Source organism: Gekko japonicus, unplaced genomic scaffold (assembly GCF_001447785.1).
Source record: "Gekko japonicus isolate JY-2015 unplaced genomic scaffold, Gekko_japonicus_V1.1 scaffold3638, whole genome shotgun sequence".
Classification (NCBI taxonomy): domain Eukaryota; kingdom Metazoa; phylum Chordata; class Lepidosauria; order Squamata; family Gekkonidae; genus Gekko; species Gekko japonicus.
In genome coordinates, this window is record NW_015167648.1 from 75571 (window position 1) to 102924 (window position 27354).

The 27354-nt window shown below is 46.1% G+C and overlaps 1 pseudogene; it reads left to right on the plus strand.

The window, feature by feature from the left end:
* LOC107112888 overlaps positions 1 to 27354 on the plus strand; it is a 122881-nt pseudogene that overhangs the window by 69642 nt on the left and 25885 nt on the right.

Sequence of the window (27354 nt, forward strand, 5' to 3'; positions counted from 1 at the left end):
GCGTAGGGTTAAAGCAGAAGGAGTAGAGGAATCATCAGACCTATTGGCTCCAGATTCCAACAAGGTTGGAGCTGAGGGAGAAGGAGAGGGAGGTTTTGGGGCGGCCAGCTGACAGACCGAATAAGAGGGAGGAGGACACACTGTTAACTGCGTCCTCAGCTGAGTAGGTGCAAAAGTTTCAACTGCATATCGACATTGATGCCAGACCTGCAGCAGCTCTACAGGAGCTCTTGGGGGACAATGTAAAATCTTCCCCACTTTTTCCCAAACCCGGAGTCTCAAAGACCCCTCTTCCGGGTAGGAGGGACATAGCCTATGGATTTCTCCTAACAAACTCTTTACTTGCCGCAGAGATGCGGTCCCGCCGGATCTCTGAAGCAAATAATGGAGTTCTTCGGCATGCTTTCTCTGAGGGATTGTCAAATCACCCCCCATACTCACCAGTGAAGGGGTCACAGCAGATGCTGGACGAAGGAGTGCACTCAAGGGACCTGTTCCAGGTGCTGGTGAGCCACGGTGTGTTCCTCAGTGTCCCTGCTTCGGGCGCCACATGAAGAATCACGCGAGACAACTCTCTTGAGGGTAGAGAAATCAGTCTGCCTCTCAAGGCAGCAGCAGTTTATTTTATCCCCATTCTGCTTCCCCCCTCCCCTCCATCCGTGTGCTGGGGTTGAGAGGTCACATAGCTGGGGTTCAGAGTTCACATTCAGAAAACCAGAGGAGAACAATCACTTTCGGGGGATTTGCTTAAAGGTGCTTGCATTGGTATAATGATTAACAAGCTAGCTCCACAGGCACTACGGATGGTCAGAGGTCATCGGACTTAGAGCTTGTTGGATTTAGAGCTATGTCCTGTTGATTAGAGTTACTGATCAATATCCAGATATTTACAGAGTCTGGAAATATGGGCTCAAAGCAGGACAGGTGTGCCTAATCGCTGATGTCGTGCCCACAGTTATTTTCAAGGCTGGCTTCTCTTTTTGAATGTATACGTGGGCCTTTCATTTTTTTACGTGTCAGAGCTAAATCTTTTAGGTGGACTCCACTACCTTTATAGTACTGCAGTGGTAGAGTAACGATGTGTGTTGTATTCTCATCTTGTGGGCCTTTGGAGGATAGGAGGGCTCTTTTTGTAGCAGGAACTCCTTTGCATATTAGGCGACACACCCCTAATGTAGCCGATCCTCCAAGAGCTTACAGAGCTCTTCTTACAGGGGGTCTACTGTAAGCTCTTGGAGGATTGGCTACATTAGGGGTGTGTCGCCTAATATGCAAAGGAGTTGCTGCTACAAAAAGAGCCCTGCACAAGTCATTACTGGTCTGGCAGAGGGGGCTTTGTTGGTCAAACATGTCAGGCCAAAAACCACCTCAATTCTGACATTCCTCATTGTCCTGAGAGAAACAAATAAGCAATCTGTAACCTACATCACTCAACTCAAAGGCCTGTTGCTTCCTTTTCATTTGCAGTTTCCGTCAGGGAGGAGTAACTTTCCCAGGGAAATGCTATTTCTCTTTTTTTCTGCCACAAACAGCTGATCTGTCAGTACAGTGTAGGATGTCACAGGACTACAATCTCCAGGGAGACGTGAAAGTGTTTCTAGATGATGAGCCTTTAAAACTTGCACTCTCTATAAGAGTTAATGTATTTCATTCTGTAATGTTTATGTTCCATTTTTTAACAATGCTCATGCTAGGTTTCTTTTTCTTTAAGCAGGAGGTGAGGAAAGAATGCAAACAGGGGAGAAAAAATATAAGTGCCTGGAGTGTGGGGAAAGCTTCAGTCACAGTTCAGACCTTGCTTACCACCAAAGAATACACACAAGGGAGAAACTGTATCAATGCCCTGAGTGTGGAAAAAGCTTCAAGAGTCATACACATTTTATCTCCCATCAAAGAATTCAGAGAGGGGAAAAACCATATACATGTGTGGAGTTTGGAAAAAGCTTTAAGAGAAGTTCAAGTCTTATTTCCGATCAAAGAATTCACACAGAGGTGAAACCATATACATGCCTGGAGTGTGGAAAAAGCTTCAGAAGTAGTTCAAATCTTACAACCCATCGCAAAATTCACACAGGGGAGAAACCTTATAAATGCCTGGAGTGTGGGAAAAGCTTCAATAGTAGTACATACCTTACCTCCCATCAAGGAGTCCACATAGTGGAGAAACCATATAATTGTTTGGAGTGTGGAAAAAGCTTCCATCAGAGAGGTAACTTTATTTCCCACCAAAGAATTCACACAGGGGAGAAACCTTATAAATGCCTGGAGTGTGGGAAAAGCTTCAATAGTAGTACATACCTTACCTCCCATCAAGGAGTCCACATAGTGGAGAAACCATATAATTGTTTGGAGTGTGGAAAAAGCTTCCATCAGAGAGGTAACTTTATTTCCCACCAAAGAATTCACACAGGGGAGAAACCTTATAAATGCCTGGAGTGTGGGAAAAGCTTCAATAGTAGTACATACCTTACCTCCCATCAAGGAGTCCACATAGTGGAGAAACCATATAATTGTTTGGAGTGTGGAAAAAGCTTCCATCAGAGAGGTAACTTTATTTCCCACCAAAGAATTCACACAGGGGAGAAACCATATGAATGCATGGAGTGTGGAAAATGCTTCAAGACTAATGCACATCTTGCTTCCCATCAAAGAATTCACAAAGGAGACAAACCATACAAATGCCTGGAATGTGGAAATAGTTTCCGTCACAGTTCAGTACTTGCTCGCCATCAAAGAATTCACACAGGGGAGAACCCATATAAATGCCTGGAATGTGGGAAGAGCTTTAGGAGGAAGGATCGACTAAGTTCCCATCAAAGAATTCACATATCTGAGAACAAATATGAATGACTGACATGTTGGAAACACTTCAATCAGAGTGACAGTCTTACTTCCCATCAAAGAATTCTCACAGGGGAGAAACCATAGAAATTCCTGGAGTGTGGAAAGGCATTACATCAAAGTAAATTTGATTAGGAATTTAGAAAGCAGCACAATAAAGCAGTATAATATATACAGTACATAATGCAGTAAAACTGGTTCAACTTTTTCTGTACTTTAATCCACAATCAATTTCGTCTTGAAAATGCCCACGTAAACTATTCTGTTCCACACTTCCAATGGAATGGTAAAATTGTGGGAGCCTTCTCCCAGCACCACATACAAGAGCATCTCTGCTACCTCAGTGAGGGTGCCCACTGGAGAGTGGCGTGGCTGGTAAACAAGGAGAATGCCCAGTCTATTCTTAGTTTCCACAGTGTAAGGAGCATTTGGTCACTTCCAGGTTTATTTTGTCCCAGGTGTCTGCAGAAGTTGAAGGACTCATGGAGGAGAATAGCTACCATTCCTCCCTGGCCACCTGTATGGGGTTGTTTGAGGGCTGTATAACCAGGCACAATTATCTGGGAAAGACAAGCCGCATAATTTTCATAGGGTAAACTGCCCAGTTGCTGACACTTGGAAGTTTTGAGTCTTTGGCATTGAGTATTTTCAACACAGTTGCTTCCTCTGCTGCTTCCTCTTTTTTCCAATGTACGAAGACTTCTTATTTTGCAGATCCATTTGTTAATTTATACCTCACTTTTCTCCCAACCTAGCAGTTGAAAAGCAAGAATTTGCAAGTAGATAAATAGGTACCACTTCAGTTCATTAATTTATACCTCACTTTTCTCCCAGCCTAGCAGTTCAAAAGCAAGACATTGCAATAGATAAATAGGTACCACTTCAGTGGGAAGGTAACAGTGTTCCGTGCGCCTTGGTGCTTAGTCACGCTGGCCACATGACCACGGAAACGTCGTCGGACAGCGCTGGCTCTTCGGCTTTGAAATGGAGATGAGCACCACAACCCTAGAGTCTGATTCGACTGACTTTCAAGCAAGGGAACCTTTACCTTTACCTTTTTTTCTCCCAAAGGAGAACCCAAAGCAGCTTACTTCATTCTCCTTTCCTCCACCTTATTCCCTCAGCAACCCTGTGAGGTAGGTTAGGCTGAGAAAGTGTGACTGGCCCAAGGTCCCCAGTGAGTTTCCATGGCCCAAGTGGGGATTTGAATCTTCTGTTTCCCAAGGTACCTCTGATGTCCTAAGAGAAGCCATGTTGGGTCAGGCCAGTTGCCCATCCAGTCCAACAATCTGGGTCACACAGTGGCCAAAACCCAGATGCCATTAGGAGGTCCACCAGTGGGGCCAGAACTCCAGAAGCCCTACCACTGTTGCCCCCCAAGCACCAAGAAGACAGAGCATCACGGCCCCAGACAGAGTGTTCCATGTAGACCTTGTGGCTAATAGCCACACATGGACCTCTGTTTGTACAGGGCACCTTGAGCCTCAATGGTTTGCAGAATATAAACCTATTAACAGGGGTCATTTCCTGCAGAAGCGCACAGGAACAGAGCTCTGGCAGTAAAGAGCCCAGGGGGCGGGCACATGCAACAAGCCCCACCCCTTGCTCCCAGCAGCCCTCAGTCAGAACAAGAAGCAGCCAGGTAATTTGCAGAGCTCCCCGGTCCAAAACAGTCCAGTGGCACCTTTAAGACCAAGTTTTATTCAGGTACAAGCTCTTCCTCCTCTGCGAGGACAGATCTGCACGTCCCGTCCCCCCCAATAGCTAGCAACCCAAAACAGTCCAGTGGAGCCTGAACGGTGGGTGTTGCCTTCTGACACACTTCCGGCGATGTCAGAGGGTGTGGCAAATGCAGATAAGTTATGCTAATGAGCTCATGCACCTCTTTTTCTACGAAACGACCCCTGCCTATTAATAAATAAAAAGTTAATAAAATTAAGGAGTAAGTAATGTATTAGGGCTTCAAAGCAAAAGGAAGCTACATTTCAGCCCCTTGGTGCTCAGTGGGGTTTTAGCCTTTGGTGCCATCCTGCCTATGGAACTATTGGTGTCTCTTGACAAATTGCCATGGGGTAGAAAATGTCTGTTATCAACTGTTTCTTTGCTTGGTTAGGTTTTTTTTTAATATGCAACGTTTTAATAAAAATATATGTTTTCAAAAAGAATCTGGATAAGGCTCTTGAAGCAATTCTTGAAAGAAAGAGGGGCTTGCAATTAGTCTACATTGTTCCTCAGGAGTGAGACTTGTGTACCTGCTGAAACGGTCTCTGAACCAAACAACCTTTGGCCCTCTGTCTGTGGAGGTTCCCCACAGTCGCCATGGCTAGTAGCGACTGATAGACTCGTCCTCCAGGAATCTATCTAATCTCCTGCGTTCGCCTGCTGTTCCTCTTGCAAGGGACTCACAAGGCTGCCCCTCTGAGCGGAGAGAGAATCAGCAGCTTGGAAAGGGAAGAAATCTTCCCTTCATCTCCCTCCCCTGGCGATGCTCCTCCTCGAGAGTCAGGAGGGAGGGGGCTCCATTGGGCACACGGGGAAGAGCCTGCAAGGGTTAAAGGGAACATCTGGAACGGGCCACCCTCCTAGAGAGGCATCCGGGACGCAAGCCGTCATGAACTGGGGAAGGCACTTCCTGCTCCGCCCCCTAAGCTGGGGAAACTGGGAGGGAGCAGGTGAGTTGCGGGAAGGTGTTTGAAGCGGGGAGGGAGCAGAAGGAGGGAGGCGCAAGAAGGGCCCCCCCCCGGGCTGAACATCAGGCCAGGCATGCGGAAGCGCCCGGGAGCAACATCTGCGCATTGCTGATGCGGGATCATCCAGGGGGTGATCTCCCTGCCCGGAGAGCTAAAGCCAGGTGGGGTGAATTCAGTAGGAAAATGCCCTGCACCGGAGAGCCCGGCTGGGTCGGGCATGGGTTAATATAATCGCGCGATCCTGTTTCTGGCACTGCCTGTCCAGTTGGCCCCTGGGTCAAGCAGAGCTTGAAGGCAGATGCTCTTATGTTCCTGGTGCTCTCATATAGGGTTGCCAACCTCCAGGTGGGTTCTGGAGATCTCCCGGAACTGATTCCCAGACTACAAGTATCAGTTCCCCTGGAGCAAACGGCTCCTTTGGAGGGTGAATTATTCCATGCTGGGGTCCCTCCCCTTGCCAAATCCTCCCTGAATTCCCAGGAATTTCCCGACCTGGAATTGGCATCTCTACCCAAAGTATATACCTGTTTTAGAATATTATAAATAACACACAATGCACTTTATAAGATGGAACAAACAGAACACATTAACTTATAAAAGGTTTTTGCAGTGTATATTTGTGTTGTTTGACTCTTCTAACACTGCAGCTCGAGTTTCTACAACCTCCAGTTGGGGTCTGCAGATTTCCTAGAATTACAACTGATCTCCAGATTATAAAATGTATTATACCCCTGCTGATGTGCATCACCCTCCCCAAACCTTGTTCTCCCCAAAGCTCCACTCCCAAATCTCCAGGAGTTTCTTCACCTAAAGCGGCCAATCCTAGCAAGGGAAGGCATGGAGTGGAGGGTCTATGGCAGGGGTGGCCAGACTTGCTTAAGCTAAGCGTCATATGTCTGAGAGCCGCAAGACATGAACAAATATTACACACATAGTTTTATTGAAAAATATGCATTTTTGCTGCTTTTTATTCACATTAAATGAGACTGCCAAAAATAAAAACAAGTGGGGTAAAAACAGATATTGATGATGATATTTGTCCAATTATATTTGTTTGCTAATTATATTTATTTGTCTGAGAGAGAGAGAGGTAGAAAGACTGAAAAGTGGAAAGAGACAGAGAAAAACAAAGAAAGTAAATAGATGGGGGAGGGAGAGAGGGGAAAGGAAGGAAAGGAGAAAGAGAAAAAAGAAAGATCATAGTTGGGGAGGGAGGTGAAAGAAGGAAGTGAGAAAGATAAAAAGAAAAGTGAAAAGAATGAAAGAGGTGGAAAGAAAGAAGAAGAGAAAGAGAAACAGAAACAAAGAAAGCAAATAGATGGGGGAGGGAGGGAGGTGGAGGAAAGAAGAGAGAGAGAGAGTAACAAAGAGCAGATTGATGAGGGGGGAGGGAAGAAGGAAGAGAAGAGAGAGAGAGAAAGAAAGAAAGGTGAAGAGAAAGAAAGCAAAGAAATGGGGGGAGGAAGGAATGGGAAAAGAGAGAGAGGTGGAAACAGAGCAAATAAGGAAGGGAGAAGTAGAAAGAAAGCAACTTTAACTTTAAATGTGTTCTCCAACCCCCACCCACCCCCATGCCAGCTGGCTTGGCTTGGAGAAGAGATTTAAAGAGACAAATGTCTTCTCCAAACTGGCAGGTGGGAGGTCTTTGATAACACATTTAAAGCTAAAGTTGCCTTCCTTCTCTTCCCCCCACCAGCCTACCCAGGGAGGGGAACACTGGCTGGGGAAGGGAAGACCTATTGGGGAGGCAGCATGCTTCCCTAGGTGCCTTGCCGGGAGCTGCACAATATGTGTGAAAGAGCCACATGTGGCTCCTAAGCCACAGTTTGGCCACCCCGGTCTGTGGCTCTCCCTGAGTCTTAGGGCTGGCTTTTTTTTTCCCTCAGGGAGAAACTCCAGAGGCTAGTGGGGAGCACTCAGTTTTGCCTCTGCTTGTGTCGGCAGCATTAGAACCCGTGGCCAGGAAAGGCCCTCTCAACTTGGGGGTTCTCAGCAGCAGCAGAAGTCCCCCCACCACCATGGGACCAAAAGAGGAAGAAGAGCAAGGAGAATTTTCTCCTGTGCGGCAGATTGCACTCGGGCACCTACAGACGGAGGGCAGGAAAGGCCCTGAAGCTGGAATGGGAGTAGGAAAAGAGTCGAGTGCCAGGGAACTCTGGGAGAAAACAAGGCTGAAGAGCCTCCTGGGTGAGGATGCCCTTGGCTTGGATGTGCAGCGCCAGCAATTCAGGCAGTTCGGCTACCAGGAGGCAGAGGGCCCGCGACAGGTCTGCAGCCAACTCCACCGTCTTTGCCGCCAGTGGCTGAAGCCGGAGAGGCGCAGCAAGAAGGAGATGCTGGACCTGGTGATCCTGGAGCAGTTCCTGGCCATCCTGCCCCCAGAGATGGAGAGCTGGGTGAGGGAATGCGGGATGGAGACCAGTTCCCAGGTAGTGGCCCTGGCAGAAGGCTTCCTCCTCAGCCAGGCAGAGAAGGAGAAAGAACGGGTGAGTGGGTTGTATCTTGAGAGCCTCAGTCCTTTCCTAAAGCATCTCTGCCTCATTCTTGTGCCGATGAGATTTCCCTCCCTCTCTAGGCGGCCTCTCCCAGGGGTCAGACGCTGCATGGGGCATTTGAGTGCTTCCCTGCCCCTTCTGGGTGACGATCCAGGATGTGAGTGAAGCCGAAGCTGGATTATAGCCCCGCTGATAGAGGGAGGGGGTAAAGGGAGGAAAAATCCTTCTCCATATTCCTCTAACTCCTCTCTTTGTCCCCCGTGTGGTGTTTCAGGTGTGTGAAGAATTCATGGAGATGTTTGCCGAGTCAGAAAACACTCTATCGAGGACTTGCCAGAATCCACAGTTCAGGGCCTTCAAGCAGGAGGCTCCAATGTGGGACAGTTCACCAGGTAGGGATTCTTTGTGCCTGAACAACTGTAACAGTCTCGGGATAAATGTTATGTCTCTGTTTTTCTCTTCAGGATGCTTGAAGCTCATTATTGGTATTTCCAGTCCCTTGGCCTGTGTTTGAGAGACTGGATTGACCTTCTTTTCCTCCCAGGCTTTGGAACAATGCATTCTGAATCATCTCCTCTTTGTCCTGGCATAGGAGAAGCCCTTATGCAGCCAGCTCGGACTGAGGAAGGTCCCGTGTCCTTTGAGGAGGTGGACGTGGACTTCACCAAGGAGGAGTGGGAGCTGCTGGATCCGGGCCAAAGGGCCCTGGCCATGGAAGTCATGTTGGAGAATTTTGGAAATGTGGCCTCTCTCGGTAAGGGCCCCTTTCACTTTGGTTGATAGATGCTGAAATGAATTAATCTCCATAACTGTTGTTAGCAGTCCGTACACTCTAAGGATATTTTTAAGCCAGGAGTAGGTGGCCAGCCAGTGTGCCCTGTCATGATACCTGAACTCTTGCCTTCCTGAGCCCTTTTCTTCTGGCCTGCTTGGGATTTAGGGTCTCATCGTAGGCAGCAGAACTCTTTCCTGATTCAGATTATGGGGGGGGGGAGGGGTGCAGACTGGAGTGAGTGATCTCAGTGGTTGCTTCCTGTCTGCCCTTTGGAGGACGTGGGTTTCTCAGAGAGGATGCTTCCTGTCTGCATGACGAGGGTTTGCCAGAGGGGATACTTCCTGTCTGTCTTTGGAAGAGGTGGGCTTGAGGAAGAGGATGCTAACTCTTAATCAAAGCTGCATTCCTGACTGGAACTTCGGTCCAAGTTTGGAGCAGCATCAGCAAGCTTCAGGGGATGTTTCCAGGTTCACGTTCAGGTCTTTCACCTGCTATGTACATTTGCAGGTGAGAAATATTTTGTAGAGCACCATTCTTGGCTTCTTGTTGTGCTTGATTGAGAAGGAATCTGTAAGGCTTCTGAGAAGGCTTCTGTAAGCCACCCAGAGCCTGTTTACATGGTGGGCGGGGTATAAATAGAAGTATAAATAAATATAAATAAATAAGGAAGGGGGACTCAGGTCAGGCTGGTTTGGAATATGCATCTATAAGTGCCCAGGAGACCTCACCTTCTTTTTTCTCTCTCAAAGAAGAACTTCGGACTCCCAGACCTGATCTCGGCTCCTGCCAGGAAGAAGACGATGACAAGAAGGTGTTTACTCAGAGCTCTGTGGAAACAGAGATAGAAGCAGGTAGCTACTGAGATGTGGGATCTTTGGAGGGGTGGGACTTCCTCGGAGGGGTGGTGGGATTTTCCTGTTTCTTCTCCATCTCAATCAAGAGAGGACGACCTGTCAGGCCCTGCATCCTCCTCGTGAATAGCTTGTTGTCACCAGGACCGTCTCACTCACTAGGCGAACTAGGCGATCGCCTAGAGCGGGACGGCCCTTAGGGGCACCAAAGTGCACCCGACCCCGTACTCTGGGAGTTTCTTGATTATTTGTGTTTTTCATTCTTCCTAAAATGCATTTATTTTTGAAAATTGGTGGGCGCACGGGGGGGGGGAGCAGAAGGGATCCTCACCTAGGGTGCATAATAAGCTGGAGCCAGCCCTGGTTGTCACTTTGTGATTGACTCCTGTCCACTTGATACCTTGTCACAGTGATTTTGGCTGCAAGTGTAGTCAATTTCCCCCTCTACCAATAAAATGATTCCTTGCAAGCAGAGCGAGGAGAGGGTTGGTACCAAATTTACAAGAGGTGTAGCTGGCAGAATATGCAATAATAGTGTTCCCTGATGGGCTAATTTTCAGCATGCGAGATGGGAGAATTTGCAAGCGGGGAAATCTGAGTACGGGCCTGTGATGACCCCTTTACTGGGGAGGTCTGGTTTCCCTTTAAAAGTGTACTTTATGTTTTTCTCTACTGGGTAATCCGGCTGCCACCAGGAAATTTAAGGCTTTCCAAACCTTTATAATATAATATTCATCACTGGGTAGGTATATCGAGGGTTTAAGCTTTCGAGGAACTATGTGGTCTGAGGAAGGATTCTTTCCAGAGCTGGTATACTTGAATGAAATAGGATTTATTTAAAGAAAGCATAAATACGAGGGTAGAACCATGTAACTAGTAAAGTAGGTATAACACACAGTCTGCTCCCTACTGACAGGGATTTTTCCTTAGGTAACTTTGTAACACTTTTTCCTTCATGTCCATATAATCTTTACTGTTTCCTAGACACTCAGCTTCAGCTTATAACTGTTTCAACACAGAACTGCTTGTCACTTTCTTTCAGATACAGCACTTAACTCTCATATCACACACAAGAAGGTCTCTCCTTCAGACCCCAGAACTAAACTCATCCCACACAGGGATGGGTCTCACTCCTCTCATACACAGAACTTCTGCTTCTCTCACAGAAATCAGAACTTAACTACCTTTTCCTGGCTTCATCAACTGTCATCTCTAACTGACCCTCTTGATAGACATTCAAATCCTCCACACAGCATCCATTCCAAAACCCTCCCCCTCTCTGTCACTCACCAATCATATCACTTGCCTGATTCCAGCACTCTAGATTATCATCAGAGCCATGTAAACCAAACCTTTAAAGGCACACACACACTGTTAAACATGAAATCATTACAGGGCCTTTCCACGTCCTCATTTTCCTCACTTGTGTATTCCCACTGCTTGAGGGTCTTTTTGTGTTCTGCATATATTTTGTTCCTTCTAATGGTTGATCTGTGCATTCTTCGACAGAATAGACACCCTCTCGTAGTCTAAACAGTGGGGTAATACCACATCACACGGACGGTACCTTCTTAAGGCATGACCCTGCTTTGCTTTTAGCAGCCCCTTCAGATGTCTGAAGGTACCTAAATATTAGCATCGCAGCAGCACTTCCCAACCCAGTCCGTATCAGTCTAAGAACAGAAGAGAAGCCATGTTGGATCATGCCAGTGGCCCGTCCAGTTCAACACTCTGGGTCACGCAGTACCCAAAACCCAGGTGCTATCAGGAGGTCCACCAGCTGGACAAGAACTCCAGAAGCCCTCCCACTGTTGCCCCCCCAAGGACCAAGAAGACAGAGCATCACTGCCCCAGACATAGTGTTCTATTTATACATTGTGGCTAATAGCCACTAATGGACCTACACTCCATATGTTTATCCGGTCCCCTCTTGAAGCTATCTGTGCTTGTAGCCACCACCACTTCCTGTGGCAGTGAATTCCAGCCTCTTACCATATCTTTGCTATATCTATCTCGTATTAACGTGTGTTCCCACCATTAAGGTTATTTTCCTGTACCAATTTGTCTTCAGTTTTTAATTTGGTTTTTTTTTCCAGTAAAGCATCATAATTAGCTTTTATGTTCTGAGAAATAAGTGTAGGTTTTATGGACGCTTCTAGTGGGGTTTTTCCTATAGAATCTCAACTTAATCTCATTCCAGATTTTATTTAATGCTCCCCTTATCGCATGTCTATTGAAATTGGAGTGTATTTTATCTTTACCGTACCAAACGTAAGCGTGCCAACCCATAAACAAGTCATGCCCTTCCAGTATTAACATTCTCTTATTTTTTAACAAAAGCCATTCCTTTATCCAAACAAGGGTGGCCGCTTCATAGTATAGGAACCAGTTATTTGATTTATATACTGCCCGCCCTTCTCCCAATTGGGGCTCAAAGTGGTTAACAAGTTATAAACACAATGTCATAAATACGATACTTCCTGCAGCTGCAGGACAGGACTGACAGCTACCACTTTCTCTGCTCGTGTTACGTCTCACAGTGAATTGGGGGTGAAGTTATTTTCAAGGCTGGCGGCTTCTCTTTTTGAATGTAAACGTGGCCCTTTCATTTTTCAGGTGTCAGAGCTGAATCCTTTGGGTGGACCCCTCTACCTTTATTGTACTGCAGTGGTAGAGCAATGATGTGTGTTATAGTCTCACCTCATGGAGCACCCTTTGGAGGATAGGAAGACAAGTCATTACCAGTCTGGCAGGGGGGACTTTGTTGGTCAAACCCATTGGGCCAAAACCCTCCTCAGTTCTTCTGACATTCCTCACTGACCTGAGAGAAACAAATAAGCAATCTGTGACTTACCTCATTCAGCTCACTGGCTTGTGGCTTCCTTTTCATTTGCAGTTTCTGTCAGGAAAGGAGTAACTTTCCCAGGGAAATACTATTTCTCTCTTTCTGCCACAAACAGCTGATCTGTTGGCACAGTGTACGATGTCACAGGACCACATTCCCAAGGGAGACTTGAAAGTGTGTCTAGATGAAAGGTCTTTAAAACTTGCACTGTCTGCAAGAGTTAATGTATTTCATTCCCTAATGTTTGTGCCCCGTTTTTTTTACAATGTTCATGCATTTTCTCTTTCTTTCAGTAGGAGATGCGGAAATAATGCAAACAGTGGAGAAAAAATATAAATGCCTGGAGTGTGGGAAAAGCTTCAAGACTCGTACACATCTTACTTCCCATCAAAGAATTCACAGAGGAGAGAAATCATATAAATGCCTGGAGTGTGGGAAAAGGTTTAGGAGAAGTTCAAATCTTATTTCTCATCAAATAATTCACACAGGGGAGAAACCATATACATGCCTGGAGTGTGGAAAAAGCTTCAAAAGTAATCTAAATCTTACTACCCATCAAAAAATCCACACAGGGGAAAAACCTTATAAATGCCTGGAGTGTGGGCAAAGTTTCAGTCAGAGCAACAGACTTACTTCCCATCAAAGAATTCACAGAGGCGAGAAACCATATACATGCCTGGAGTGTGGGCAAAGTTTCAGTCAGAGCAACAGACTTACTTCCCATCAAAGAATTCACACAGGGGAGAGACCATATAAATGCCTGGAGTGTGGGCAAAGTTTCAGTCAGAGCAACAGACTTACTTCCCATCAAAGAATTCACACAGGGGAGAAACCATATGAATGTCCGGAGTGTGGGAAAAGCTTCAATCGGAGTGACCACCTTACTTCCCATCAAAGAATTCACAGAGGCGAGAAACCATATAAATGCCTGGAGTGTGGGAAAAGCTTCAGGAGTAGTCCAACTCTTAACATCCATCAAAGAATTCACACAGGGGAGAGACCATACCAATGTCTGGAATGTGGGAAAAGCTTCATTCGAAGTGACAAACTTACTTTCCATCAAAGAATTCACACAGGGGAGAAACCATATAAATGCCTGGAATGTGGGAAAAGCTTCAGTCGGAGTAATAACCTTACTTCCCACCAAAGAATTCACACAGGGGAGAAACCATATAAATGCCTGGAGTATGGGTTACGCTTCAGCCAGAGTGACATCCTTACTTCCCATGAAAGAATCCACAAAGGGGAGAAGCCGTCTAAATTCCTGGAGTGTGGAAAAAGCTTCTGTTACAATATATCCCTTGCTCGCCATCAAAGTATTCATAGAGGGGAGAAACCATATAAATGCGTGGAGTGTGGGAAAAGCTTCTCTCGGAGAGACAGCCTTACTTCCCATCAAAGAATTCATACAGGGGATAAACCATACAAATGCCTGGAGTGTGGAAAAAGCTTTAGGTACAGTACAAATCTTACTTCCCATCAAAGAATTCACACAGGTGAGAAACCATATAAATGCCTTGAGTGTGGAAAAAGCTTCCGTCAGAACACACATCTTATATCCCATCAAAAACTTCATACAGGAGAGAATCCATAGAAATGCCTAGAATGTGGGAAATGCTTTTGTCACAGTACAGACCTCACAGTACAGACCTGTACACAGTACAGAGGAAAAACCATAGCTATTCCTGGAATGTGTGAAATACTTTGGACAAAAAAGTCAACTATCTTCCCATTAAAGATTCCACGCAGACAATAAATCAAATAAATGCCTGGAGTACAGAAGAAACTTCAGTAAGAAGAAGAAGAGAAGAAATTGGATTTATACTCTGCCCTTCACTCGGAGTCTCAGAACGGCTTACAACCTCCTTTCCCTTCGCCTCCCTGCAACAGACATCCTGTGAGGTAGGTGGGGCTGAGAGAGCTTGGACAAAAACTGCTCTTTCCAAGAACAGCTCTGTCAGAACTATGGCTTGCCCAAGGTCATCCAGCAGCTGCTAGTGGAGGACTGGGGAATCAAACCCAGTTCTTCCATGCACTTAACCACTACACCAAACTGGCTCTCAAGAGTGGCCACCTTACTCCCTATCAAAAAAGCCATACAGGGGAGAAACGATAGAAATACCTGGAGTGTGGAAAGGTTCTCAGGAAATGAGAAAGAAGTTCAGTACAACCATATAATGCACGCAGTACATTATGCAGTAAAACTGGTTAAAAAAAGTTCCATGCTTCAATCCACTATTTTAATCTTGTCTTGAAAATGCCCTGATAAACTATTGTATTTCATGCTTTCTGTGGACTGCTAAAACTGTGGGAGCCTTCCTGACTTCATCCAACAGGCCATTCCTACAAGTAGCAGCCGCAGCAGATCCAACCAAGAGCTATGATCCCATAGATCTTTAAGATGTAGGCCCTAAAAGACTCTGTAGGTAATAGGAAGGACTATGAAATGAACCAATAGCCTAAACTTTTTCTTGAGGAGCAACTCAGCTATGTGTCATCTGTGTTCTTCTGTGCCCACCCTGAATAATATTCGAGTAGCAGTTTTCTGTACTGGCTGGGGATTCTGACTTCAAGAAAAGACCCATTTAGAATGCATTGCAGTAGTCTGGCTGCCTGGTTACTATGGCTTTAACTGTCACTCCATGTATGCATTTTCATCTGAGTATTCATGGGACTCTGGTATTCACTTTTTCCTGAGGAGAACTGAGTGCTGTGCTTCAATAAAACTCTGTACTTCGTTTTAGTTTAATGACTGAATCTGAGTTCCTTATCGGTTCAGCAAGGCCCATTGGGGCAAAAACGGACCCAGAGTTTTAACTTGGATCAACTTGGACTGTCTCCTTCCCTCAGTATTCAGTCTAGACAAATATGTGTTTTCAAGAATGAAACTTCCTTTACTTCAAAGCCTCAATGCCGAAGATTAAGTGGCTTCTCCTGTGTTCTTCTGTCTGAGGCACCAGTGCCCTGTCTTCTTGGTGCTTGGGGGGCAACAGTGGGAGGGCTTCTGGAGTTCTGACCCCACTGGTGGACCTCCTGAGGGCACCTGGGTTTTGCCCGCTGTGTGACACAGAGTGTTGGACTGGATGGGCCATAGGTCTGATCCAACATGGCTTCTCTTATGTTCTTAAGTGCAATTTGTGACCTATTTCACTGGACCAGGGCAAATAAAGAAGTTATAAAATCTTGGGTCTGAAGTCACCCAGAACACTCAGTCCAGGTCTCCTCCAGCACCACATCTAAGAGCACCTCTGGTACCACAGAACGGTCGCTCACCGGAGAGCAACATGGCCAATAAAGAAGGAGAATGCTTAGTCTACCATCAGTCCCCAGCATAAGGAGCCTACAGTCAACTCCAGCTGTGTTTTGTACCAGGCGTCTGCAGAAACTGGAAGAATAATTAAAGTTAATAGCTACCCATCCTCCCAAGCCACCGGTGTGCGGCTGTTGGAGGGCCACATAATGAGGCAGTTAGCTGGTGTGAAGAAATGCTTCCCTCCTCCCTTTTCAGGGCTGGGAAGTCTGTTTTTAAAGTTGCTGTGTTGGGTTTCTTTTTCCTGTGGACTAGAAACGGGAGAGGGAATTATATTACAGCTAGCAAAGGTGATTGATTCTCTCACCTTACCCCCTTCTCAGCCACAGACAAGGGATTCATCTGCTAGAGAACAGGACATTCCCAGGCATGCTCTGGGAGGCTTCCCAGCAAGGCACTGGGTCACATTGTGGCCAATTCCTGGGTGGGAAGGAAGGTTTTAAAATATCCCCGCTGAGGATGAAGAAGAAGAAGAAATTGGATTTATATCCCACCCTTCACTACTCAAGGGAGTCTCAGAGCGGCTTACAAACTCCTTTCCCTTCCCCTCCCCACAACAGACACCCTGTGAGGTAGGTGGGGCTGAGAGAGCTCTGACAGAAACTGCTCTTTTTCAAGGACAGCTCTTATCAGAACTACGGCTTGCCCAAGGTCATCCAGCCAGGTGCAAGCGGAGGAGTGGGGAATCAAACCCGGTTCTCCCAGATTAGAGTCCGCACACTTTAACCACTACACCAAACTGGCTCTTGGTGCTACTTCTTCGAAGGGGACAGACCTCGGAAATGGCCAGTCTTGGTGGCCATCTGTTTCGAACCAGGCAATATCCTAGGTAATAAGACCTCTTTGGGAATATTGGAACTTCTTCAGGAAAATAATGCCTGCCCTATTTTAACATCAGTTAGGGTATGTTTCGCCAACAGCGTCAAAAGGAATTGCATTTATAACCCCCTTTCTTTTGTTCTTCCTTTGCTGATCTGGTGCTGTGCTTAAGTATGCTTGTAAACTTTTCCATTTTTTGGGGGGGTATTTTTTATATGTGCATGTGTTTGTGTGCATATGTGTGTGTGCACCTGGAAGTCATGGGGACCTAAGGTGACTGACCCCTACTGGGGGCCTGGAGGATAGTCAGAGAGTGGCTGAATAAAGCCTGCGTCCGCCTCCCGGCCACTGGTATTTCAAGGAGGTCTGCCATCCAAGTACATACCAGAGTCAATCCTGCTTAGCTTCCCAGATCTGACAAGAGTAGGCTTTCCTGGGCTATCCAGGTCAGAGCGTTCACTTTTCCTTTTTAATAAATATTTTAATCTTTTGATGCTGGTAATGGATCTCTTGACCACATAGTTTCCCCAACCACTTTGAACATGTTATTTTGCAAGAGGTATCCCCAGGGAGGACAGAGGCGGTTGGTGTACATATGGTCATCTCTTCAGGGGTGCCTCAAAACAGCCCTTGGTCACTGTGGTAACCAGGCACTGGGTAGGAGGAGACCTTGTGGCCAGGCCTCAGAACCAGGAAGGGGAACTGAGTGTACTGCTCCTTCCAGTGGGAAACCCCTAAAATGAACAGGTGGTGACAGTGAGTACCCTAGTGGGAGGAAGAGAAATAGCTCCCTCCAGTAGTTGGCAACGCAAAAGTAGGAAGGGAGTAGGCAGAACAGGGTCTGTGGCAGAATCAGGTGAGTAGCTGTGTTGATCTGTTGGTCTGAAGCAGCAGAACAAATGTTGAGTCAAGTGGCACCTTTAAGACCAACAGTTTCCTCTTCCGGTTCTGATGCGCTTTTTCCCGCCGTTTTTCGCCTGCGCGGGTGATCTCCGGTGCTTTTTTTTTTGAACATTCGCTTTATAGCGTTATAGCACTATAGCGCTATAACACAACAGCATTATATCAACCCCCCATTGGAATGCCTGAAGTGTTTTGTTATAGTGCTATAGCGCTATAGCGCTCTAAAGCGAATGTTGTTGTTTTTTTTAAAAAGCCGGAGATCGCCCGCACGGGCGAAAAACGGCGGGGGGAAAGTGGGAAAAAGCGGTGCAGTCTGAAATGGCAAACCGCTTCAGATCCAGCTCTTTACCGGAAGGGGAAAGCCATGTGTGAAATGGCAGCCCTATACCGGTTTACTCCACGACGGATCAAAAACGGCTTCAAAACGGGTTAAAAAGGGTAATGTGAAATTCCTCAATATCTTCCCTTACAGAATCCATGCTGATTCTTCCCCAGTTACTTTTTTCATTAATGTGCCCACTAATTCTATCTTTAATGTACTGTGCATGGTGCATCTAGCTCCTGATAACAGCTGAGATACATATAGATACATTCAGAAGTAGTTTGCCGCTGCCTGCCACTGCCTCACAGCATGGGTATTCCTTGGTCATCTCCCATCCAAATACTAACTAGGGCCAACCCTGCTTAGCTTTCAAGATCCAACAAGATCTGGTTGGAAAAACTTTTAGGCAGAAAGCTTGTCTAATTTCCTATCAAAGCAGTCACTGAGGGGAGAAACCATATAAATGCCTTGAGTGTAGAAAAAGCTTTGTATTCTATTCCCATGAAAAGATTTACACAGATACTGTAACTTTCCATGAAAGAGTTCATACAGGAGAAACTATATAAATGCCTGGAGGGTGGGGAAAAAGTGAAAAGAATTCAGACCCTAGTGTCAGCTTAAGCTGAAGTACATTTTCATACAGATGCTAAGAGCTGGGGTTTGAGATTTTGGCAAAGAGTGACTGGGTAGCAGGCTGACACTCCCAGTCAGGCCAAAAGGAATAGGATTATATTTTCAGGGAAGAAATATAAGTCCTGTCCAGCTATACAGGGAATTGGCACTGAGGTAGTCCCTGGTTTGTAGTGAAAGGAAACAGTTATGGACTACTCAAGGGAAAGAAGACACATTGTGATACACTAAAAGAGTGAGCTGTCCAGAAAACCTTGAACACTTAATAGGAAACTATATGGAGAAACACTGTAACTGAAACTTAAGTACTCAGTCAACCATCTCTCACTGATAAAAACCAGGAATTTGTAAAAGAAAAAGAAGAAAAAAGCTGCCTACACCACCATCTTTTCTGTCAACTGAAAAAATATGTATTGTTTTATCATCAACGTTTACCTCAGCCTTTCCAGTTCCTGACTACACCGTACCATCCCTGCCTATTAAATAAAATCTTTATTATTGATCTCCGTTACACAGTCTCCAGTGCCATTTCAAGGGATCTAAAAAGAGGGTTCCTGTTTTCTCCTGACAAGTTCCTGGGCTGGGCAAAAAGCCAAATCAGATTCTTTCGGAGGGTGGGACATTCAGATTTATAAAACCTCAAATAGTATCACGGTACTGGGGGGGCTAGCTCGGTACCTGAAGGGATAAGAATTTGGTGGGGAAAATTTGCCTCAGAGTGGGATGAGGAACAGGGGGTCCATCATATCATGCAAAGCTGTGGCAGAGTTACGAGAAAGGTGAAGCCCTGATTGGAGCAATCCTTGTTCACGGAACCCTGGAACAAGATATGAGAACAGCTGTCATCTTGTCCCCTGGAATAAAAGGGTGTGTGTGTGGAGGGAACACAAAAGGGTGGAGAAATGGCCTCCGCTTCTCTGTGCCCCCCCTTGGGGAGTGGGCTCCCTCTTCTGACTAAGAAAAGAGTCCCAAGGATGTCACCTGGGGTGAGTTTGGAGCTGTCCGGTTCTCCAGGGGGTAAACCTTCACTTTCATTGCAAATACCGGAGGGATGGAAATATCACTTATGTGATCCGGGCATGGTTTCAGGAACCAAGATGGGCAGGGATCCTGGGGACAAGGCGTGGCCTCCATCACTCCCCAGATCTTTTCGTTGTTCATTGTGGGAGCAGAGTTTAAATGATCCCTAAATGGACCAGGGGATCTCCTGGAGCTTTCTAGTGTGTCAGCTCCATTTCCATCAGCATCCAAAGCAGACCGTATCTATTTAGGTCTAATATAGAGGGACTTCCCAGGAGAAAATGAAGTTCTCAGAAACGGAAGGGGACCTCCATTACATGTTCCCTCCTCCTTTGGGGTTCCAAAAAAGCTAGCAAAGCTGTGGCAGGGAAGAGGTGGGCTGGATCAGAGGCTTGGGGGGGGGTGGTTCAGGGAGGGGGGAGAGAAAGAGAGAGCTGGCAAGGGAACGTCTCCTGTTGCCAGAGGTTATTGAAGGCTAGGAGGAGCTCCCCCTTCCCCAAAAGTGTCTGGCCTCCACTAGAGATGTGAAGGTGTGAGACAGAAACTCTGTCCCTGATTGTGTTTGCCCAGGCCAATTTGAGAAAACAGACAAAAGCAAGCAGTCCTGTAGAGCAGAATTCAAACTAAAATAAAACTTTATTAATAAAGGAGGGAAGCACGGATTCAACAAGATTTTGGACCCCACAGCTCTCCCTAAGGTTACAGTGGGAGACATAGGGTTTTATACTTCACATTACATCAGAGAAATAAAACAGAATTATTGGTTCCATCAAGCATTGTCAAATTTCATCACCTATTTCCCATTGGGTTAAGACCTGGGGGGGGGGGTTGGGTTGTTCCCAGGCAGAGTTCTTTTTTTCTAACAGAACAATACACTTTTCTTTCAGAAGCTATGAAGCTGCATGTTGTATGTATATAACTGATATGGTTACAGAGGGCTTACTGTTCTTCATTCTAGCTAGGTTAATATTTTATTTATTTATTTATACTTTCCATTTGTACCCCGCTCACCCCTGAAGGGCTCTGAGTGGCTTACACGGTGCATGGTGCAGAGACCTATGCAGAAACCCTAACTATGGCCACAGTATGTCTGGGGTGGGGGGAAGCCCTGCCAGGTACCCTCCCGGCTCTGATCGTTCGTTTATCCAGCGAGTGGGCGACTCCTTCCAGTTTTCTCCAGTGCGTCTTCCTCGGCCTCTGCTGTTCTTTTCGGCTCTCTGGCGATTGACTAACTGACATCAGAAACATGTGCAGTTGTAGCTGGCCAGAACGAGCAAGGTCGTGGGTAGCATAACTGTGTATCAGCATTTCAGCATTCTTCCCAGCATGCATTCAAACAACAGTCACAAATGAACCAAAGTTAATATCTGAATACATCCATGATGTTAGAATCATCTGTATTATGGAAGTGCTAAGTATACCTACTAAGTTAAACCTGTTAGGCAGTGGCAGAGTACAAAGTGGTTCATAAAATGTGCATACAACAAAGGCCTGGAAAAATTCAGGAAAAAAACGGGGTTTTCCCATTTTTTTCCTGAAGCCTTTCCCCCCCTGAAAAATTGGAAAAATTGAAAAAAGAAAAAAAAGAAAAAAATTGATTATGGAACCTTTTATTTTAACATGATGAATAAAATATTTTAAGACAAGGTGTTCAAATATTTTCCAAATCATTTCTAAAATATATATATATGGTATCAGATTGATCTAATTTCTGTGCACTGAGGACAAGCAAGTCCTAGGTTACAAACTGAACTCTCCAATGCAAGAACAAGATGCATTTCTTCCTTTAGGAGGTGCGATTGTCAGAAGAAAATAAAAAAGTTTCAGTTTTGTTTTTGCATGTGGATGGGTATTCTATTTGTAATAATTGTTTGGATACACTATATTTTTAATATGCTAGTTGTGATAATTTCATGCCAAGGAAAAATGTCCATAGTCATATTTTATGTTCCTAAAGTAACAGAATGACTTTCAAACTAGAAAAGACAAAAGAAATGCTAATGTAGCATTTTTTTCAATTTTTCCGAAAATTTCCGTTTCCCCCGTTTCCGGAAATTTTACATCTCTAGTTAGAACAGATAAATGGAAGTCCTTCTTCATCCAAAGAGTGATACACACATGGAATTCACTGCCACAGAAGGTGGTGGCGGCTACGATGGACGGCTTCAAGAGGGAATTAGATAAGCATATGGAGCAGAGGTCCATCAGTGGCTATTAGCCGCAAGGTATAGATAGGAACTCTCAGTCTGGGGCAAGTGATGCTCTGTCTTCTTGGTGCTTGAGGGGGGCAACAGTGGGAGGGCTTCTAGTGTCCTGGCCCCACTGGTGGACCTCCTGATGGCACCTGGTATTTTTGGCCACTGTGTGACCCAGAGTGTTGGACTGGGTGGGCCATTGGCCTGATCCAACATTGGCTTCTCTTATGTTCTTATGCTTCTAAGTCCAAGGTGTGACCTCTTTCACAGGCCCAGAGCAAACAGGTTATAAAATCCTTGGTCTGCCTGTGCAAGGAGCACTCAGCATCACTGTTGAAGTAACCAAGAAGAATCAATCTGGGTGTCCCCAGCACCACATCTGAGAGCCCCTTGGCTACCTCTGAGAGAGTGTCCACTGGAGAGCTACGTGGCTAGTAAACAAGTGGAATGCCCAGTCTATCATCAGTTCCCAGTGTAAAGAGTGTTCAAGTTAAGTCCAGCTATATCTGCAGAAGGTGAAGTACTTTGTCATCTTCTGGGCATGGAACAGGTCAGTGGGTGTATATGTGGGGGGGGGGAGATATTTGTGAATTTCTTGCATTGTGCAGGGGTTTGACCTAAATGACCCCGGAGGTCCCTTCCGACTCTGCGATTCTGTGACTTGGGGAGGATAAGAGCTACCCTCCCTCCCTGGCCACACGGTGAAGGACTGCATTAACCAGGCAGAGTGATCTGGAAAAGACACACCATGTCATTTTGCATAGGGTAGTAAAGGTAAAGGTCTCCCTTGCTCGAAAGCCAGTTGAGTTTGACTCTAGGGTTGCGGTGCTCATCTCCATTTCCAAGCCGAAGAGCCAGCGCTGTCCGAAGACGTTTCCGCGGCCATGTGGCCGGCATGATTAAACACCATTATTTATTCCATTATTTATTTATGTTATTTATTAGCATTACTTTTATCATCCACCTTTTTTTACTGGGACTCAAGGCAGATCACACAGAATAAGTCAATAGAATCAACAGGAATGGGACATGCAATTAAGAACCAACCAGAAATCTAAAAAGCAAAAGCGAAGCGAAGCATAAGTGTTTTAACACGGCACATTTAATGATAAAAATTAAATAGATCTAGCAGACAGTGCACAGTAATATAGACCACAGTCCCTAACAATTTTTTAAGTAACTTTGTGAATCATTTTGTACAGTGCTAACCTATTGCCTGTGTCTAAAGCAGTCTTGAATAATTCAGATTTGCATTGTGCGTGGAAAACCAGCCAACAACCCATTCAACCTCTTGTTACTGCAAGGACCTCTGTGTATGCTCTGTGGCTCCTGCTACAGTGATGTGTGTAGAGCTTAGCTAGTTCGACAGTACTGCTTTTCATTTGCGCCTCTCTCTGTTGTTGCTGCTGTGTGCCTTTCCATCTCTTCTTCATCTTTTTCCACTCTCTTTTGGAATCCAACCACGTTTTGCTTATTTTTCTCTTTTATAATAAACTTTTTTTATATAAAGAGGGTTTTTTTGTTTCCCTTTGTACAATTTATTTCCGTGGAATATTTCTCTTCCCCTCTTCCCCATGTGCTAAATTGCAAAGGTGCTACTGGGATGGTATTTTATAGGGTTTCTACCCTGTTATTGCTCTAATCCTGTGCTGGAAGAATCCCTTCTCTGCAGGTCATGATAGATGTTCTCACTAGGTCCTGAGTGGTGGCAGCTGGTCACCAGGATGTTTTCCAGAGAACCTTTGGTGGTCTCAGAGAGTTTCCCAGCAAGGAAAGATACCATTTCCCCTTCCTATCCAAATAGCCATCCTGTGAATAGGTAAGATTGGCAGCTGCCCGTTCTCTTTGACGGCTCCCACCTTGTGGAATGCGCTGCCGAGAGTGGTCAGGAAGCCCCTCATACTTCTATTATTTTGCAAACTGTGTAAAATGTTCATGGGGGCATCTTTATAAAGGGATTAGAACTGTAGTATCAATTAATTTTATTTCATTGATTTAATTTCTACCCCAACCCTCCCTGCCGAAGCAGGCTCAGGGCGGCTTAAAAAGGTAAAGGTTCCCTTCCTCGAAAACCAGTCGAGTCCGAGGCCTGGGAAACTGTGTGCTGATGCACCCTAGTGCGGCCTACAGGGAACCCTGGTCAGTGTCAGCTATGCTGCCATGGGGGTTGGGGAGGTCAGTTGTATTCGAATTGCCAGTGCATTCCGTCTGTGCTTCTTCGCTGCTGTAACGCTTATCTCTTAAGTTCTGCAGGTGGTGGGATGTTGATGTCTAGCGTCAAGGGAACCGTGGGAGCGAGCTTGGTTCCCAGCTTCAGCGCTAACGGCCGGAGCTCCTTCTCCCGCGTGCAGGAGTGGGGCCAATTGGCCAGGGCAGGGGGGGGGGGGCATACGAATACCCTATATCCTATTATGCCCCATGGGCAGCCGTCATTCTTAACAGTGCCTATGTTAGTGCATCTATAGCTCTTCAATAAAGTATTACCTTCCTGATAAGCGCGTACTACGTTGTTGGCTGTGGGTTTTGACAGTCAGGTTCATTCACGGGGATCAGTCATGGCTCCAGGTGTGAGTCTCAAGCGTCTGCAAGAGGGTTTTCTCATTTAGAACTTCGTGCACAATTGAAAAAAAGGCACGCCACACTAACCTTTGACACATTTAACGAAGCCCAGATTCATTCAAAAGCCTCAAAGCACAGAAGACACAAAGCCTACGTACCTGATACAAATAACAAATAACAATCTCTTTAATGAGCTACGATTCTTCCTTAGCTGAGCTTCATTTTTTCCCCTGATTCATAAACAAATATTTAATCGGGGGTTGCTAACTATCTGGAGGAAAAAAGTGTCCTCTCCCTTTAACAGAGGCATTGTGGGAGGTAATTTATCTCTTCAGATGCCCATTTCCACACTCTAAGCTGCTGGGAAAGAGGCAGGATTTCTGCCCCCACCTCAGGCCTGCTTGCAACCTTAATGTAGATACCTTTCCAAATTAAAGTAGTGAGATGAAATGTCTCAGCCTGCTGCATAAAGACACAACCTCCAAGGAGGAATTCAAGGGGACCTCTGAGGAGTCAGAGGTTTGGGAATAAGCCTTGGCCCGGGATATACTCCAGGTCATTTCTGGCTCATGGAGTTGGGCGGTGGGGGGTGTCAGAACAGGAGGAGGAAATCTTACTTCTCCTTCCTTTCTCTGGGAGAATCTGGGGATGGGTGGGAAGCTGAGTTAGTGTGAGCTAGCTCACAGTTTTTTAGCCTCCAGCGCACACATTTTTGTCTTAGCTCAGAAAGGATGGCTCCAGAGCAGACTAATTGATGCAGTAGCCAAATCGCTCGCTCACAGCTTTAATGCCAGTAGCTCACAAAGAAAAAAATTTGCTCACAAGAATCCATAGCTTAGAGGGAACATTGGTGGGAAGCAGTGTTCCTGCTAAGCTGCACTAGAGAGAACATCCATTTCTAGCCCGCCCTTAGCTCAGGAGATTTTAAGACTCAGTGCAGAGCAGCGGTCTAAGGCCAGGTCTACTCATTCCTTTCCACTATATAGGTAGACCTGTTCTTCAGAAGAGGAAGAAGATTTATACCTCGCCCTTCACTTGGAGTCTCAGAGTGGCTTACAAACTCCTTCCCCTCCCCACAACAGACACCCTGTGAGGTAGGTGGGGCTGAGCTCTGACAGAAACTGCTCTTTTTCAAGAACACCTCTGACAGAACTGTGGCTTGGCCAAGGTCATCCAGCAGCTGCAAGTGGAGAAGTGGGGAATCAAACCCGGTTCTCCCAGATTAGAGTCCGCGCACTTAACCGCTACACCAAACTAGCTAGGTCAGAGGCTAGGTCTACCAATATAGTGGAAAGTGACAGGCAGACCTGTACAACAGGTATACTAATATAGTGGAAAGGGATGGGTAGACCTAGTTTGGTGTAGTGGTTAAGTGCGTGGACTCTAATCTGGGAGAACCAGGTTTGATTCCCCACTCCTCCACTTGCACCTGGCTGGATGACCTTGGGGAAGCCATAGCACTGATAAGAGCTGTTCTTGAAAAAGAGCAGTTACTGTCAGAGCTCTCTCAGCCCCACCTACCTCACAGGGTGTCTGTTGTGGGGAGGGGAAGAGAAAGGAGTTTGTAAGCCACTCTGAGACACCTTTGGGTAGTGAAGGGCAGGGTATAAATCCAATCTCCTCTTCTTCTCTGGAGGGCAGGTCTACCAATGTAGTGGAAAAGGATGGGTAGACCTGTTCTCGGGAGGAAAGATCTACCAATATAGTGGAAAGGGATGGGTAGACCTGTTCTCCAGAGGCCAGGTCTACCAATATAGTGGAAATGGACAGGGAGACCTGTTCTCTGGTGGCCAGATCTACCTTCATAGGATACAAGGGTGGGAAGACCTGGTCTCTGGTGGCTAGGTCTACCCCCACAGAATACAAGGGTGGGTAGACTTGGTCTCTGGAGGCCAGGTCTACCCTCATAGTGGACCGGAGCACTTTTCGCTCATGGCCCAGCGCTTTTGGCTCATGAAAAAGAATTTTTGCCCACAACACTCCACAGTTTAGAGGGAACACTGATGAGGAGGACAATTGGGATTGGGGAATGTGTGTCCCATAAGGTTCACCTGCCAACTCCACGAAGACCAGTCCATTTCCACAATACTGGATGATATTGGGGAGGGTCTGACCCCCTTAAAACTTACTGAGTTGTTGGGGTGGGGGACACAAGCTTTTCCTTTCAACCCAAATAAATCCTATGGCCAGAACTCTTTGGGCTTCAAGGTGGTGACACCCAGAAAAGCTCACAGCAGGCTGGACTAGGGAGGGATTAGGGTTGTGTAATGCCTCTCTAGAACTGCTTGTCAGATAAAAAATGTTTGTGAATTAAGGATGCCAGCTGGTCACACTATGTTTACATCAGGAGCGGAGAGGGTGTAGATATCTGTTAAAAGGTAAAGGTAAAGGTTCCCTTGCTCGAAAGCCAGTCGAATCCGACTCTAGGGTTGCGGTGCTCATCTCCGATTCAAAGCCGAAGAGCCAGCGCTGTCCGAAGACGTTTCCGTGGTCATGTGGCCGGCATGACTAAACACCAAGGCGCACGGAACGCTGTTACCTTCCCACCGAAGTGGTACCTATTTATCTACTTGCAATTTCTTGCTTTCGAACTGCTAGGTTGGCAGGAGCTGGAACTAGAGACAGGAGCTCACCCCGTCTTGTGGCACCGGGTCTTTAACTGCTGAACTACTGACCTTCTACAGCCTGCAGTTCAGCGTCTTAACCACTTGAGCCACCACAGCTCCATAGATACCTGTTACCCTCAGCTCATCTATTTCCTCACAGGATTTGGGAAATGAAATGTTTGTCAGTTTTGTAGATGACAGAAAGAGTTAGGTCCCGGTCACACGCAGAATTAGCCATGCGATAGGGACAGATGCTGGGTGGATTTTAAAGGCGCGATCACACTAAAACATCTGGCAACTGTCTAGCACTCGTAAACAACCCGTATCGCCCGGCCAAGGAAGCGGAGTTAAAATATACCAGGGAAAGTGCATTATTTTCCGAAAAATGCGGGGTGTGGGCGGACGTCGGATCTGTGTAGATTCAAGCTTTCTAAGAGAGATTATATAATTTCAGTGCTTTATATGGTCTGTGGTTGTCTTTCAGGTATGAAAT